The sequence below is a fragment of the Spinacia oleracea genome, chromosome 1 (assembly GCF_020520425.1).
Source record: "Spinacia oleracea cultivar Varoflay chromosome 1, BTI_SOV_V1, whole genome shotgun sequence".
NCBI classification, from domain to species: Eukaryota; Viridiplantae; Streptophyta; class Magnoliopsida; order Caryophyllales; family Amaranthaceae; genus Spinacia; species Spinacia oleracea.
In genome coordinates, this window is record NC_079487.1 from 94,989,481 (window position 1) to 95,004,317 (window position 14,837).

Sequence of the window (14,837 nt, forward strand, 5' to 3'; positions counted from 1 at the left end):
GTAAAGAACTCCAAGTGTCGTCCCCCATAGAAAGTTCACAGCACGTCTGGATCAGCCTTAGATTCAACCGACTAGAATATTCTCTAAGGTTTTGTGTGCACTCGAAAAACTCACAAATATGATAGGAAAATATTGAATTCTCCCTTGAATGTAATGTATTGAATGTGTTGTATAAATTGTGATCATGAACCACATGTTTATAGGGTGGGAAATAGAGAATTGTAATCCTACTAAGAATCAAATAACTAAACCTATTAGGATTCTAGTTACCTATTTCCATTAGAATTCTAGGATTAAATAAATACCCAGAAGTACAATTGTTGTAGGATTAGTAAAACAACTTACTTACGGCCCAAATAACTTGGCGCCTAAGTAAAGCGTGTGGGGCATCGGGCCTTGGTGCGCAAGGCTTGTTTGCCGCCCACGAAGTCTTGCAGGCTAATGGAGCCTTGGCGCGCACTGTAGGCCCACGGCTGTGGTTGTGTGTGCTCACCGCCCATGCTGCCTTGCAGGCCATGCTATGGTTATTGGCCCATGGTTGTTGCTCCGCGTGCGCAGACCTGCTAGGCGTTTGGCCTGGGGCTTGCGCGGGGCCTTGCGTCTCGCAGGCTTGCTCGTCGAGCAATCGCTCGTGGTGCCTCCGATTCGTTTGCCGATTCCGGAATTTATTTCCGATTCGAACAATATTTATGTTTACGTTAATATTTCCGATTCCAATAATATTTTCCGATTTCGACAATATTTCCGATTCCGGTAATATTTCCGTTTCCGGCAATATTTCCTATTCCGGCAATATTTCTATTTCCGATAATATTTTCCGATACGGATCGTACTTCCGTTCCCGGAAATATTTACGACTTGGATAATATTTATATTTCCTTCATGAACCATATTTCCGTTTCCGGTAATATCTTCATTTCCGGTAATACCCTTTTTTTGCCTTGTGATGATTTTAGCTCCCACTAGAACCAAGATCCATCATATCTGAATGACCATAAATAGAGTACTTAATGACTATTATATTCACTTAAATACTTGATCTGTTTACGTACTATTTGTGTGACCCTACGGATTCAGTCAAGAGTAAGCTGTGAATTAATATTATTTGTTCCACTCGAACTAAAGCGGCCTCTAGCCAGGCATTCAGATCACTTGATCTAACTGAATTATTAACTTGTTAATAAATACTGAACCGCATTTATTAGACTTAGCATTAAATGCAAACTTGAACCAAGGGAATTATTTCTTTCAGATCCATCATTGCATTTGCGTTGTTAGGGAGTAGATTTTTTAATAACAGGTTTGTAGAGATAACTTGCGGGAGAATTTATCGAGCATGGGATTGTGTTTGAGAGATTGTTTTCTCTTTCGCATTTATAAAATCTATTATTTTTATATTCATGACTACATAAACTATTTAATTGTTAGTTAATGGATTTTAAATGTTTTGTTTTGGGCCGTAAGGTTCCTATTTGTATGGAGGCCATTAACTATTATTATGTTTTGAAAGTTAGTTAAATTCCGATGCGTAATTCTGGTAATTAGCCTTAGCCGTTATCACGGTGGCGGTAATATCTTGGTAATTACTTTATTTTAAGTTGGAAAATGGTTTGATAAATATAAGGAATTATTAGGGTGTTACATTGGGGGTATTTATATCCTCGTTCTTATGAGATGCTTCTAAGTGTATTCCGAAGTCTAGCAACCGTGATCATTGGGGTTAAATAGGATTTTGTGTAAATCCATGTCAAAGTCCTCTCTCTTAGAGTACATGGCGATAACCCAAGTGTCGTGCTCAATTTCCTCATTAATCTTTCGACCACCTCTTTAGGGTCGAACTGCATAATAGGAAGTGTGCCTTACCGGTGAAAGTCGGGTGGCCCGTATTTATAGGGTGCATAGGTCTCTTCTATGGTACGTTATTGTCATGTATTGTTATCCCCCTTTATTATCCTTTCCTTTCATTGTGGAATCCCCATTCCCTAGTATCTTTACCACTAGTATTACAATCAACCAATATTCTCTTGCTTGTTACATGCGATCCGATTGTGCATTGACCAACAACTTAGTACTAAGCATTACTCTTTGTGGACTCGACCTCTTACTTACCCCTTGTCTATTATACATTGTGTAGTGCCATAGGATTGAGTCAAGTGGAATTATTATCACTTGTGTGCCCCTTGGGTGTAACGACAACCTTAGGGGGCATCATCCAATGTAGACGCCTACATTTGACCCTTATCCCGTGTCCGAAAGTTCAATGATGAAACTATAACCCACTTGTCAACAATGCACTCTAATTAGCTGAAGAACGACTCTCGATTGACTGAAGAGACCATCTGGAGAAAAATCTGTTAAAAATAATAACTTCCATAAATAGAAAACTTCCCAAAATAGACTGGACAAGTACTTAGTATTATTCGCATCCCGATATGTCTTTGATGTGTAGATTCACATCGTTAGAAAGATCGAATTTAATTGTCCGCAAGCAGCAAGCCTGCACGCGCCACAATGTATAGTGCTTGCCTTCAGGCTCTAGGATTACATATATTAAATGATAAAATTTCCCGTACTCAAAGTTCTTGGGAACAACACATGTAAATGTTAACCCATGTTACTTTAACATGCTCACGAGTGCTTAGAATATGTTTGTTAGCTTGTTAGCAAATTATACAACCTTACAAAGTCAAAGTTAGTCTTATAAATTATGATTTGGATCAAGCAAACTACATGGTTGTATAGGCCTTGGAATAAGCTTTCTATTGACTTATTTATCATAAGCTCAAATCCTACAAATATTCTTTGCATGTCAAGGGTGATGACTAGTATTAACCATTAATTTGAAAGTAAAACATGTTAAAAATACCGTTGTTTTTAATTTAAATACGGTATGTGTACCTTTATCATGTTGTAATAATTAAGCCGAAAGGATCTATCCAAAAGGACACATCTTGAAGTGTATTGTCGCATCAGAGGCAGAAACTCTGATGGACGAACTCCATCATGGGATATGTGACGCCCAACAAAATGGGTTGAAAATGAGATGGCTTCTACAGTGCTAGGTTTCTTTTGACCCTCAGCTAGGAAAGATTGTATAAACTATGCCAAAGGGTGCACCCATTGTTAGCGCTTTGGACCTATCAGTATAGCGCCAGCGACACTTTTGGAAGGTAATTTTTCAATTTTGTAATAATAAATTTCATGTTTTTTATGATTTTGATTTTGTAGTTTTTGATTATTTTGATTATTTTGATTATGTAATAATCTTATTTTTGATATTTTAATGAACTTAATAACACGTTGATTTTATTGATTTTGAAGATTTTGATTATGTAATTACGCTATATTTTATAGAAGAACAGTTTAACGTACTTAAAGAACATATGCTCGTATTAAAAAAACAATTAGTTCTTTTATTTTATGTGTTCTTTTTCGTATTATTTTCTTTTTATCTTTTGCTCTTTTGGTTGTGTTAATTTTCTTATTATTATATGTATTAACTTATAATTTTCAGATATTATGAAATGTGCTTGATAATTCGGAACATAATGATGCTAATGGTGATCCAGAATCATATGTTATTGTGGGCCAAGACACTTCACTTGTTCTTTTAGTCTCTTTATTTGTTTATTTAGTCTTTCCCTTTGTTCTTTTTATGATATCCTGTTAAAAGAACAATTAGATAAACAAAATAAACACACGTGCAAAGTTCTCATTATTCACTCTTAAAGAATTTTTAATTTCTCCTTCTATGTTCTTCTTTCATTCTAATTCCTATTTTTTTCATTTTCCATTTTTCAGCAACTATATACACAAAATTTTTACTTATGAGTCATAACCATTGGTCATTTTAGAATTTTAGAAATATATTTTAGAGAGCAAAAGAGGAGAGGATTTAAATTCTGTCAACAGAAAAGGGATTTTTAGAGAGCGAAAGGGTGAGATAATGAGTGAAAGAGTAAAAAAAATACATTTTCTCCTTCTTCACTCCCTAAAATTCATACTACACTGTTTTCTCAATCCTTAGTTTAAAATGAGTGAACTAAGAAAAATTCTAGCTAGTTCAATTTATCTGTTTTTCAAAAGAAGAAAAATGATCAGCATCAAGAGAATCGCAAGACTGCATGATATTTCCAGATGATTTTTTCTTATTGAGATCAGTTTTTGAAGATTTTAAGATATTCATGTTTCTGATGAGTTTTGATCGAGTGTTTAAGGTATACTTCCATGTGCTTTTGTATAATGTTCTTTTCAAATTGTAATGTTCTTTGTCATAACTTGATTTTTTTCTGTCTCGTGTACATAATTTGTTCATAGAATTTCCTTTTAGATCTATAGAGTTCTTTTTTATACAGGTAATAATAATAATAATAATAATAATAATAATAATAATAATAATAATAATAATAATAATAATAATAATAATAATAATAATAATTAAAAAAAAAATAAGATGGTGTTTTGAAGGCTTCTCACAAAGCCAATGTTGGGAGGGGTTTTTCTTTATTCTCTGCTTTAGACTCCGCGCTTCACCGGGCTGGTATTTGGCTTTGTGGTGAGTTTTTTGCACTCACACTTTTAGTAAGAATTGTAAGCATGCTGATGGTTTAGTGGTTTGTGCTCCTGCTTTTGAGGAGGTTGCGATCCTCGGTATCCCCGAGCCTACTAGGTTTGTTCCGCTTGTCGGTTTGGTTGATGGCTCTGTTGGTTCTTTTGGTGATTTTGTTGCCTCTTCTCCTTCCTTTTTCGATAGTGTTTTGCTGCATGGGATCTTGGTTGGCAAGTGTCGTACGGTTAAAAGTATCCCTAAAGCAAATCGGCTTGGTTTTTCTCGGTGCCTTAAAGCTGCGCTAGATAAGGTGGTTGCTTCCCCACATGACCTTCCTTCTTGGATCCTTTTGCTCATTCTTCCCTTGTGCACCCTTAGGGTTATCCGGTCCCGTACTGATAAGAAGTCGGGAAAGAAAGGGTGTAGTTAGGTTGATGGTATTTTGAGGGCTCTTCGGGTCTGGAGAGAGCCGGGCGGACCTGAGGTTCTGGTTAGAGAGCTTCTTAAGGAGGGTGATCGTCGTATGTCCATGGTGGAGGAGGAAGGGGAGGGGGTGAGGAAGAAGGTGAGTTCTGTTGTGTCGAACAGGAGGCAATGTATGAGGAAAGTCAGTGATGGTCATTTCACTACTGCTGTTAGGGTTTTGACTTCGTCGGGGGTTGCACCTGGTAAAGAGGAGACTCTGCGAGAGTTAGAGAAGAAGCACCCAGATGCGCCGTGTCCGGTCCTGCCTCCCTTTTGTGTTGATGTCGAGGCGGTCTCAGCCCCTAAAGATGTTGTTTTAAGCAGGATTTGTAGTTTCCCCAAGGGGACCTCCTGTGGGCGTGATGGTTTACGGGCTCAGCATGTTGTGGATGCGCTTGGTAAAGCTGTTGTTGCAGTGGTTGATGACTTAGCCACCTCTATTACTGTGTTGGTTAATCTGTTACTTGCTGGTAAGTGTCCTGCTTCTTTGGGTGAGTTTATTGCTAGTGCCCCTCTTACGCCTTTGCTTAAGCCTGGAGGGGGTATCCGCCCTATTGCTGTTGGGACGGTTTGGAGGAGACTTGTATCCAAGGTCGCTGCTGTCGTGATCGGGGAGGAGGTTGGTAGTTATCTTGAGGATTTTCAGTTTGGGGTGGGTGTGCCTAACGAGAGTGAGGCTATTCTCCATGCTGTCAACAGGTTGGTCGAGGCCAAGGGAGAGGTGAGCAGCATATCTATTCTTTTGGTTGATTTTAGCAATGCCTTTAACTTGATAGACCGTAGTACTATGCTTAGAGAGGTCCGTGTTAGGTTATGATTCATATGACAATTCATAAATCATGCGGAAAAACCATAAAGCCAGGAAAACATATTATTTACACATAATCATTTAGCATAGTTTAGATGCATACTCTTTGTTGCGTGCCCTCCCTAGCTGCGCCCGAACCGAACAAGAACAAGTCTTTAGGACTCCAAGTGTCGTCCCTCCGTAGATAGTCCACAGCACGTCCGGATCCGCCTTAAGATTGACCAACTAGAATCGCCCTTAAGGTACTTAGAATTTTCGGCACTTTATAGGCAATTGTATGACTGAATTTTGCTCTCAAAAACTCACTTTGAATACTTGAATGCTCGATGTAAATATGTGACCCTAGGCACCTATTTATAGAGTTATGGAAAAGGATTTGGAATCCTATTAGGATACTAATTTATTTAATTATAATCCTACTAGGACTCTAATTAAATAAACTAAATCTTTTAGGATTAGATTTAATCATATGACAAATCCCGGTAGCTTTAGGATTCGAGTAGCACACAAACACACACGCACGCACAGCAGCCCACGAGGGGCGCCATGCGCGCGCGCGCAGCCCGCGAGCTCGCAGCCCACTGCCGCAAGCCCACACGCTGCCGTAGCCTTGGCGCGCGCTGGGCCTGCCTTGAGGTGGGCCTGGCGCAGCCTTGGCTGGTGCGTTTGTGGCGCGCTGGCTTGCTGGGCGATGGCCCGACTTCGTGCTGGGCCTTCGTCTGGCAGGCCTCGTCCGATGCTAATTCGTACGATACGCTTCCGATTAATTTCCCGATTCCAGAATTCATTTCCGATACGAACAATATTCAACATTTCCGATTCCGGAATCAATTTCCGTTTCGAACAAATATTTAATATTTCCGTTTCCGGAATTATTTTCCGATTCCGGTAATATTTCCGATTCTGACAATATTTCCGTTTCCGGCAATATTTCCGATTCCGGCAATATTTCCATTTCCGATAATATTTTCCGATACGTACCATGTTTCCGTTTCCGGCAACATCTATGACTTGGATAATATTTATATTTCCGATACGATCCATATTTCCGTTTCCGGCAATATCATCGTTTCCGGAGTATTCATTTCTTGCCTGTGACGATCTCAGCTCCCACTGAAACCAAGATCCGTCGATTCCGAATATCCATAGATGGAGTATTTAATGCCATTAAATACTTGATCCGTTTACGTACTATTTGTGTGACCCTAGGAGTTCAGTCAAGAGTAAGCTGTGGATTAATATCATTAATTCCACTTGAACTGAAACGGCCTCTAGCTAGGCATTCAGCTCACTTGATCTCACTGAATTATTAACTTGTTAATTAATACTGAACCGCATTTATTAGACTTAACATTGAATGCATACTTGGACCAAGGGCATTATTTCCTTCAGTCTCCCACTTGTCCTTAGGGACAAGTGTGCATTTCCTAATTCCTTTGTCGCTCGATGCTTGCTCTTGAACATAAGGTAAGAGTTGTCATCCTTATTATGTCCAGAGGTGTTTCTCGGTTTCAGAGTTCAACTGATCAAATAAACAGATAATCATAGCCTATGATTCATCCGAGCACGGCCATGCATTTCACAGTTTCTAGCTCTCCGAGTGGCCTTGTACAACTTTTAAGAATCTCATCCCGATTTATGGGAGGACAATCCCAATCTTGCGATCTTGAGATTAGACTTCGTTTGATAGGTGATTACCTGAGCGTTGCCTTTATAGCCTCCTTTTACGGTGCGACGGTTGGTCAACGTCAAAGCAACCAGTTCTCAAACAAGTAATCTCAAATCACTCAGGTATTGAGGATTTAGTGTCTAATAATTTTAATGAAATTTACTTATGACAAATTTTCATCTCTTACAGTAAAGTTTCATAGGTCTTGTCCGATACTAGTCTTCCCAAAGTAAGTATCTATGCAAATGATTATGACATTGCCATGTCCACATAGTTCAAGAAACAGAACTACTAGTCATCTTGCATTCTAGTCGTCTAACGTTTTCTAAGCGTCCAATTTTATAGAAAACTCCGACTAGGAACCATTTTCAACCTTTGACATTCAAGTTCACTTGATAGACATTTCTTAGTCACAAGACTGGTCCTGACAGTCTATCTTGAATATATCGTCAAATTGAAGGGACTCATCATTTAATAAACCACAAATTAAATGGAAAAATGAATTCTTTTCATTTATTGTGAATGATTAACCAATAATGTTTTACAAAGATTTAAACTCTAAAACTTTAAAACATTAAACAGGGTCATCAAAGCCATTCTCCAATATGCTTGATTCCCATAGCTGCAGTGTGCGAGTTGTGCTTCGCCTGCGGCAGAGGTTTAGTCAATGGATCTGATATGTCGTCATCAGTTCCAATCTTGTTTATCTCGACTTCTTTTCTTTCAACGAACTCTCGTAGAAGGTGAAATCTACGAAGTACATGCTTGACTCTCTGGTGGTGTCTAGGCTCCTTTGCCTGTGCAATAGCTCCATTATTATCACAATACAGGGCTATTGGTCCTTTAATGGAGGGGACTACACCAAGTTCACCTATGAACTTCCTTAGCCATATAGCTTCCTTTGCTGCTTCATGTGCAGCAATGTACTCCGCTTCAGTTGTAGAATCCGTAATGGTGCTTTGCTTAGCACTTTTCCAGCTTACTGCTCCTCCGTTGAGGCAGAAGACAAACCCAGACTGTGATCTGAAATCATCTTTGTCGGTTTGGAAACTTGCGTCCGTATAGCCTTTAACAATTAATTCATCATCTCCACCATAGACCAGGAAGTCATCTTTGTGCCTTTTCAGGTACTTCAGAATATTCTTGGCAGCAGTCCAATGCGCCTCTCCTGGGTCTGACTGGTATCTGCTCGTAGCACTGAGTGCGTACGCAACATCCGGGCGTGTACATATCATAGCATACATTATTGAACCAATCAATGATGCATATGGAATCCCATTCATTCGTCTACGCTCATCAAGTGTTTTTGGGCACTGATTCTTGCTTAGAGTCATTCCATGAGACATGGGTAGGTAGCCTCGCTTGGAGTCCGCCATCTTGAACCTATCAAGCACCTTATTGATATAAGTGCTTTGACTAAGTCCAATCATCCTTTTAGATCTATCTCTGTAAATCTTGATGCCCAATATGTACTGTGCTTCTCCTAGATCTTTCATCGTAAAACATTTCCCAAGCCAAATCTTGACAGAGTTCAACATAGGAATGTCATTTCCGATAAGTAATATGTCGTCGACATATAATACTAGGAAAGCAATTTTGCTCCCACTGACCTTCTTGTATACACAAGATTCGTCTGCGTTCTTGATGAAACCAAAGTCACTGACTGCTTCATCAAAACGTATATTCCAGCTCCTGGATGCCTGCTTCAATCCGTAGATTGACTTCTTTAGCTTGCATACCTTTTTAGCATTCTTTGGATCCTCAAAACCTTCAGGTTGTGTCATAAACACAGTTTCTGTTAAAACGCCGTTTAAGAAAGCAGTTTTGACATCCATCTGCCATATTTCGTAATCGTAATATGCAGCGATTGCTAACATTATCCGAATATACTTTAGCATTGCAACTGGTGAAAAGGTTTCATCGTAATCCACACCGTTGACTTGCCTGTAACCTTTTGCAACCAATCTAGCTATGAAAACTTCAAGTTTCCCATCTTTGTCCTTTCTCAGTTTGAAAACCCATTTGCTTCCAATGGCTTGGTAGCCATCTGGCAAATCGACCAAATCCCATACTTGGTTTTCAGACATGGAGTCTAATTCAGATTGCATGGCTTCTTGCCATTGCTTGGAGCTAGGGCTCGTCATAGCTTGTTTGTAAGTCGCAGGTTCATCACTTTCAAGTAATAGAATGTCATAGCTCTCGTTCGTCAAAATACCTAAGTACCTTTCCGGTTGAGATCTATATCTTTGCGATCTACGCCGTTCGTCAAAATACCTAAGTACCTTTCCGGTTGAGATCTATATCTTTGCGATCTACGCGGGGTAACATTTCTAGTTTGACCATGATTCTCACCAGATTCTTCTAAAGATCTCTGAGTTTCATCCTGAATGTCATCTTGAGCATTCTCTAGAGTTTGTTGTTCGACTCGAATTTCTTCGAGGTCTACTTTTCTCCCACTTGTCATTTTGGAAATGTGATCTTTCTCCAAAAAGACACCATCTCGAGCAACAAACACCTTGTTCTCAGATGTATTGTAGAAGTAATACCCCTTTGTTTCCTTTGGATAGCCCACAAGGATACATTTGTCAGATTTTGGATGAAGTTTGTCTGAAATCAATCGTTTGACGTATACTTCACATCCCCAAATCTTCAGAAAAGACACATTTGGAGGCTTTCCAAACCATAGTTCATATGGAGTCTTTTCGACAGCTTTAGACGGAGCTCTATTTATAGTGAGTGCAGCTGTATTTAGTGCATGTCCCCAAAATTCTAATGGAAGTTTGGCCTGACCCATCATTGACCTGACCATGTCTAGCAAGGTTCTGTTCCTCCGTTCCGACACACCGTTCCATTGTGGTGTTCCAGGAGGAGTCAATTATGATAGAATTCCACATTCTTTCAGATGGTCATCAAATTCATAGCTCAGATATTCACCGCCTCTATCAGACCGCAGTGCCTTAATCTTCTTGCCTAATTGATTCTCTACTTCACTCTGAAATTCCTTGAATTTGTCAAAGGATTCAGACTTATGCTTCATTAGGTAGACATAACCATATCTACTGAAGTCATCAGTGAAAGTGATAAAGTAGCTGAAACCACCTCTAGCATTTGTACTCATTGGTCCACATACATCTGTATGGATTAAACCCAATAGTTCATTTGCTCTTTCTCCAACTTTAGAGAAAGGTTGCTTTGTCATTTTGCCAAGTAAACATGATTCGCATTTACCATAATCCTCTAAGTCAAATGGTTCTAGAATTCCTTCCTTTTGAAGTCTTTCTAAGCGTTTCAAGTTTATATGGCCTAATCGACAATGCCACAGATAGGTGAGATCTGAATCATCCTTTTTGGCCCTTTTGGTATTTATGTTATATACTTGTTTGTCGTGATCTAATAAATAAAGTCCATTGACTAATCTAGCAGATCCATAAAACATCTCTTTAAAATAAAAAGAACAACTATTGTCTTTTATTAAAAAGGAAAATCCCTTAGCATCTAAGCAAGAAACTGAAATGATGTTTTTAGTAAGACTTGGAACATGGAAACATTCTTCCAGTTCCAAAACTAGCCCGGAGGGCAACGACAAATAGTAAGTTCCTACAGCTAATGCAGCAATCCGTGCTCCATTTCCCACTCGTAGGTCGACTTCACCCTTGCTTAACTTTCTACTTCTTCTTAGTCCCTGTGGATTGGAACATAAGTGTGAGCCACAACCTGTATCTAATACCCAAGAAGTTGAATTAGCAAGTATACAGTCTATAACGAAAATACCTGAAGATGGAACGACTGTTCCGTTCTTCTGATCTTCCTTTAGCTTCAAGCAATCTCTCTTCCAATGCCCCTTCTTCTTGCAGTAGAAGCATTCGGATTCAGAAGTGGGTTGACTGACCTTCCTCTTTACAGATTTGGCGCCAGTTTGCTTAGTTGGGCTGGCCTTGTTGCCACCTTTCTTAGCATTCCTCTTCTTTCCAGATTTCTTGAACTTGCCCCCACGCACCATAAGCACATCCTGCTTATCACTTTTGAGCGTCTTTTCAGCGGTCTTCAGCATACCGTGAAGCTCAGTGAGCGTCTTGTCCAGACTATTCATACTGTAGTTCAGTTTGAACTGATCATACCCGCTATGAAGAGAATGGAGGATGGTGTCTATAGCCATTTCCTGAGAAAATTGCTGATCCAGCCGACTCATATTCTCAATGAGTCCAATCATTTTGAGAACATGTGGACTTACGAGCTCGCCTTTCTTAAGCTTGGTCTCAAGAATTTGCCTATAAGTCTCGAATCTTTCGACTCGAGCCAGATCTTGGAACATGTTCTTCAACTCACTGATGATTGTGAAAGCATCTGAGTTGATGAACGTTTTCTGCAGATCCGCACTCATGGTGGCGAGCATTAGACATTTCACATCCTTGTTGGCATCAATCCAACGATTGAGGGCTGCCTGAGTGACCCCGTCGCCTGCGGCTTCGGGCATCGCCTCTTCTAGGACATACTCCTTTTCTTCCTGCATAAGAACTATTTGCAAGTTCCTTTGCCAGTCAAGGAAGTTCTTCCCGTTCAACTTCTCCTTTTCGAGAATTGATCGAATGTTGAATTAATTGTTGTTTGCCATATTTAAAACTACAATTGAAAAGAATAAACAAATAAATAACCATTCACAGTTTCTCTTAATAAACTTAAATTCTAGCATACATGCATAATTCAATGTTTATTAAGCATTTTATTCAAGTTATGTGTTCCGGCAGGTGTGAATAAAATGATTCCAAGATCCTAAAATCATTGAAGAACTAAGCACAGTTTGTCGACTTAATCCTAAAACATCTTAGGTAAGCAAAAGCCTTTTGCTAATAGTCTAGAAACTATTCTTGGTTGATAGGTACGTCTAAGAACTTATTAGGTAAACCTATCGATTTTGCCACGACATAAAAGGACTCCTTACTTATATCGTTGAGTTTCACCAAAACTAACATGTACTCACAATTATTTGTGTACCTTGCCCCTTTAGGACCAATAAGTAACACCTCGCTGAGCGAAAACTATTACTAAATTGATGTAAAGGATATCCAAGCAAGTGTATATTTTGGCATGGCACCTTTTAACTCAATTTTTAAGTTTGGAACTTAAGGCTCTTACTATGTTGGTTAGATTTTAAGTGAACTAAAATCCTTAATCATGCAACATAATCAAGCTTTTGATCTCATGCATTTTAAGACATATTTAAAAGCAATAAATAACTTAAAACATGCATAAGATAAATGTGATCTAGTATGGCCCGACTTCATCTTGAAGCTTTAACTTCAAAGTCCGTCTTGAAAATCTCCGTGGGAGGCACCATTTTCTTCAAATAGGATAAGCTATAATTAAAACTAATTACAACTATTTGATGGTACGCAGACCATATTTGAATTGAAAAACAACTTTGGTACTTTAGACCAATTACATTCAAATTAATGGTACGCAGACCATATTTTCTATCCTATTTGGGCCATACTAGTCACTTCATAACCTGTCAAACAGTACATATACAATATATACCATTCACCCATTCATTATCATGAATGGCCCACATAGCTGGTTAGTAAAACACATTATGCATCACGTAAACATTTGCAGCAATTAATCAAGGGCACCAATAATCTACCAATTATTCAGTCCTTATTAATTCTAATCAAGTTGTTTTAACCTTAAGGATTTGTAGACCTAATCAAGAGTTTATGACTAAAAGGGCTCCCACTTAAACCAATAAATTCATATGCTTTACTAATTTTAAACATAAAAATGTATTTCTAGTCTAACCGGAAACATACAAATTTAATTAAAATTTAAAGCTCATATAAATTTATAATTGAATCCAAAAAGTTTAATTTAATTTCAGTCGTATTTAAATTAATTCATGATTTTAATTTTAGTAAAATAATTAGAATAAATAAAATTTATTATAATTACAATATTCAAAATTAAAATCCAAGAAAATAATTTAAATTATTAATTTTAAAATTAATTAAAATTACGTAAACTGAAAATTTCAAATTAAAATTTCAAAACGATCCAATCGCAACGCAACAACCCCACGCAACGCACGCCCATGGGCCACACGCACACAGCCATCGCTGGCCATGTGCGCGCAGCCCATGCGCTGCGTCGCATCGCTGCTGCTGCTCTCCTTCGCAAGGCATCACGCGAGCTGGTGCTCGCTGCGCGCGCCAGCACTCGGTGCACGCGAGCCATCGCTCGCTGCGCTCGCTCGCCAGCGCTCGCTTCATGCGAGCCAGCGCTCGCTGCGCGCGCTCGCTATATGCGGGCCATTGCTCGCTACGCGCGCTTCCCAGCGCTTGATCCTGCGAGCCAGCGCTCGCTGCTGCGAGCCATCGCTCGCTGGGCGTAGCGCTCGTGGCACGCGAGCTTGCGCTCGCTGCGCGCCAGGCTCCGCACTCTTGCGCGAGGCAGTGCGCGTTGTGGCGCAGCTCACTTGCTGCCCACACGCGACTGCTGTGCCTTGCTTTCGCCCTCGCCCATTCGTCCATTGCTCACAGCCCACGACACAAGGCAGGGCTGCTGCCTTGTGCTCGTGCACCATGGCCTTGCTCATTGCATTCGTGCCGCATGGGCGACGAGCTCCCTTGCTCGTCGTCACATGCCCGCACTATACAACACCCCTTAAGGGTAACACGTAGCGTCCATTCCTTTGTGCGTGCAAGTTATATGAGCGAATCGCATAAAATTTAAAAAATTTATATTTAAAATTAATGACAAATTAATAAATAATATTAATTTCATAATTTTAGGGCGAAAAATCGAAAATTTATTATTCAATTGATTTCCGATTAACATGGATTCAAGTCTAGGTCATAAAAATTTAAAATTTAACATAAATTTACAATTTTTATGGTGGTTTTTAATCATAGGTATCTAATTAAATTATAATTAATTATGAAAATCAAAGTAATTCTAAATTATTCTAATTTTCAATAAATTAATCATAATTACAAATTAGATTGCATAATTAACAAGGCTAGGCATTCAAACTTGTTAAACATATACAGTAGGTCAATCAAAAATTCAAGATTTATCAACAAGAATCGCAAATATTTAATTTAACATCTTAAATTTACGAAATTTTGCATTCGAAAAACTAAAACCTCCGAAAAGTCATAGTTAGGCTTCGAATTTGAGAATTCTGGGTTCGGCAGAAAAATACTCTTTTTGTCAAAATTTTAGAATGCCTTTTACATGCGGAATTGACACAAAAATCACTCGATTTGGATGAGTAACGAAGAAACTGCCGAAAAATTGCGTACGTATAATTAAATAAACGCAATTTGCAATTAATTAACAATTACGAAAAT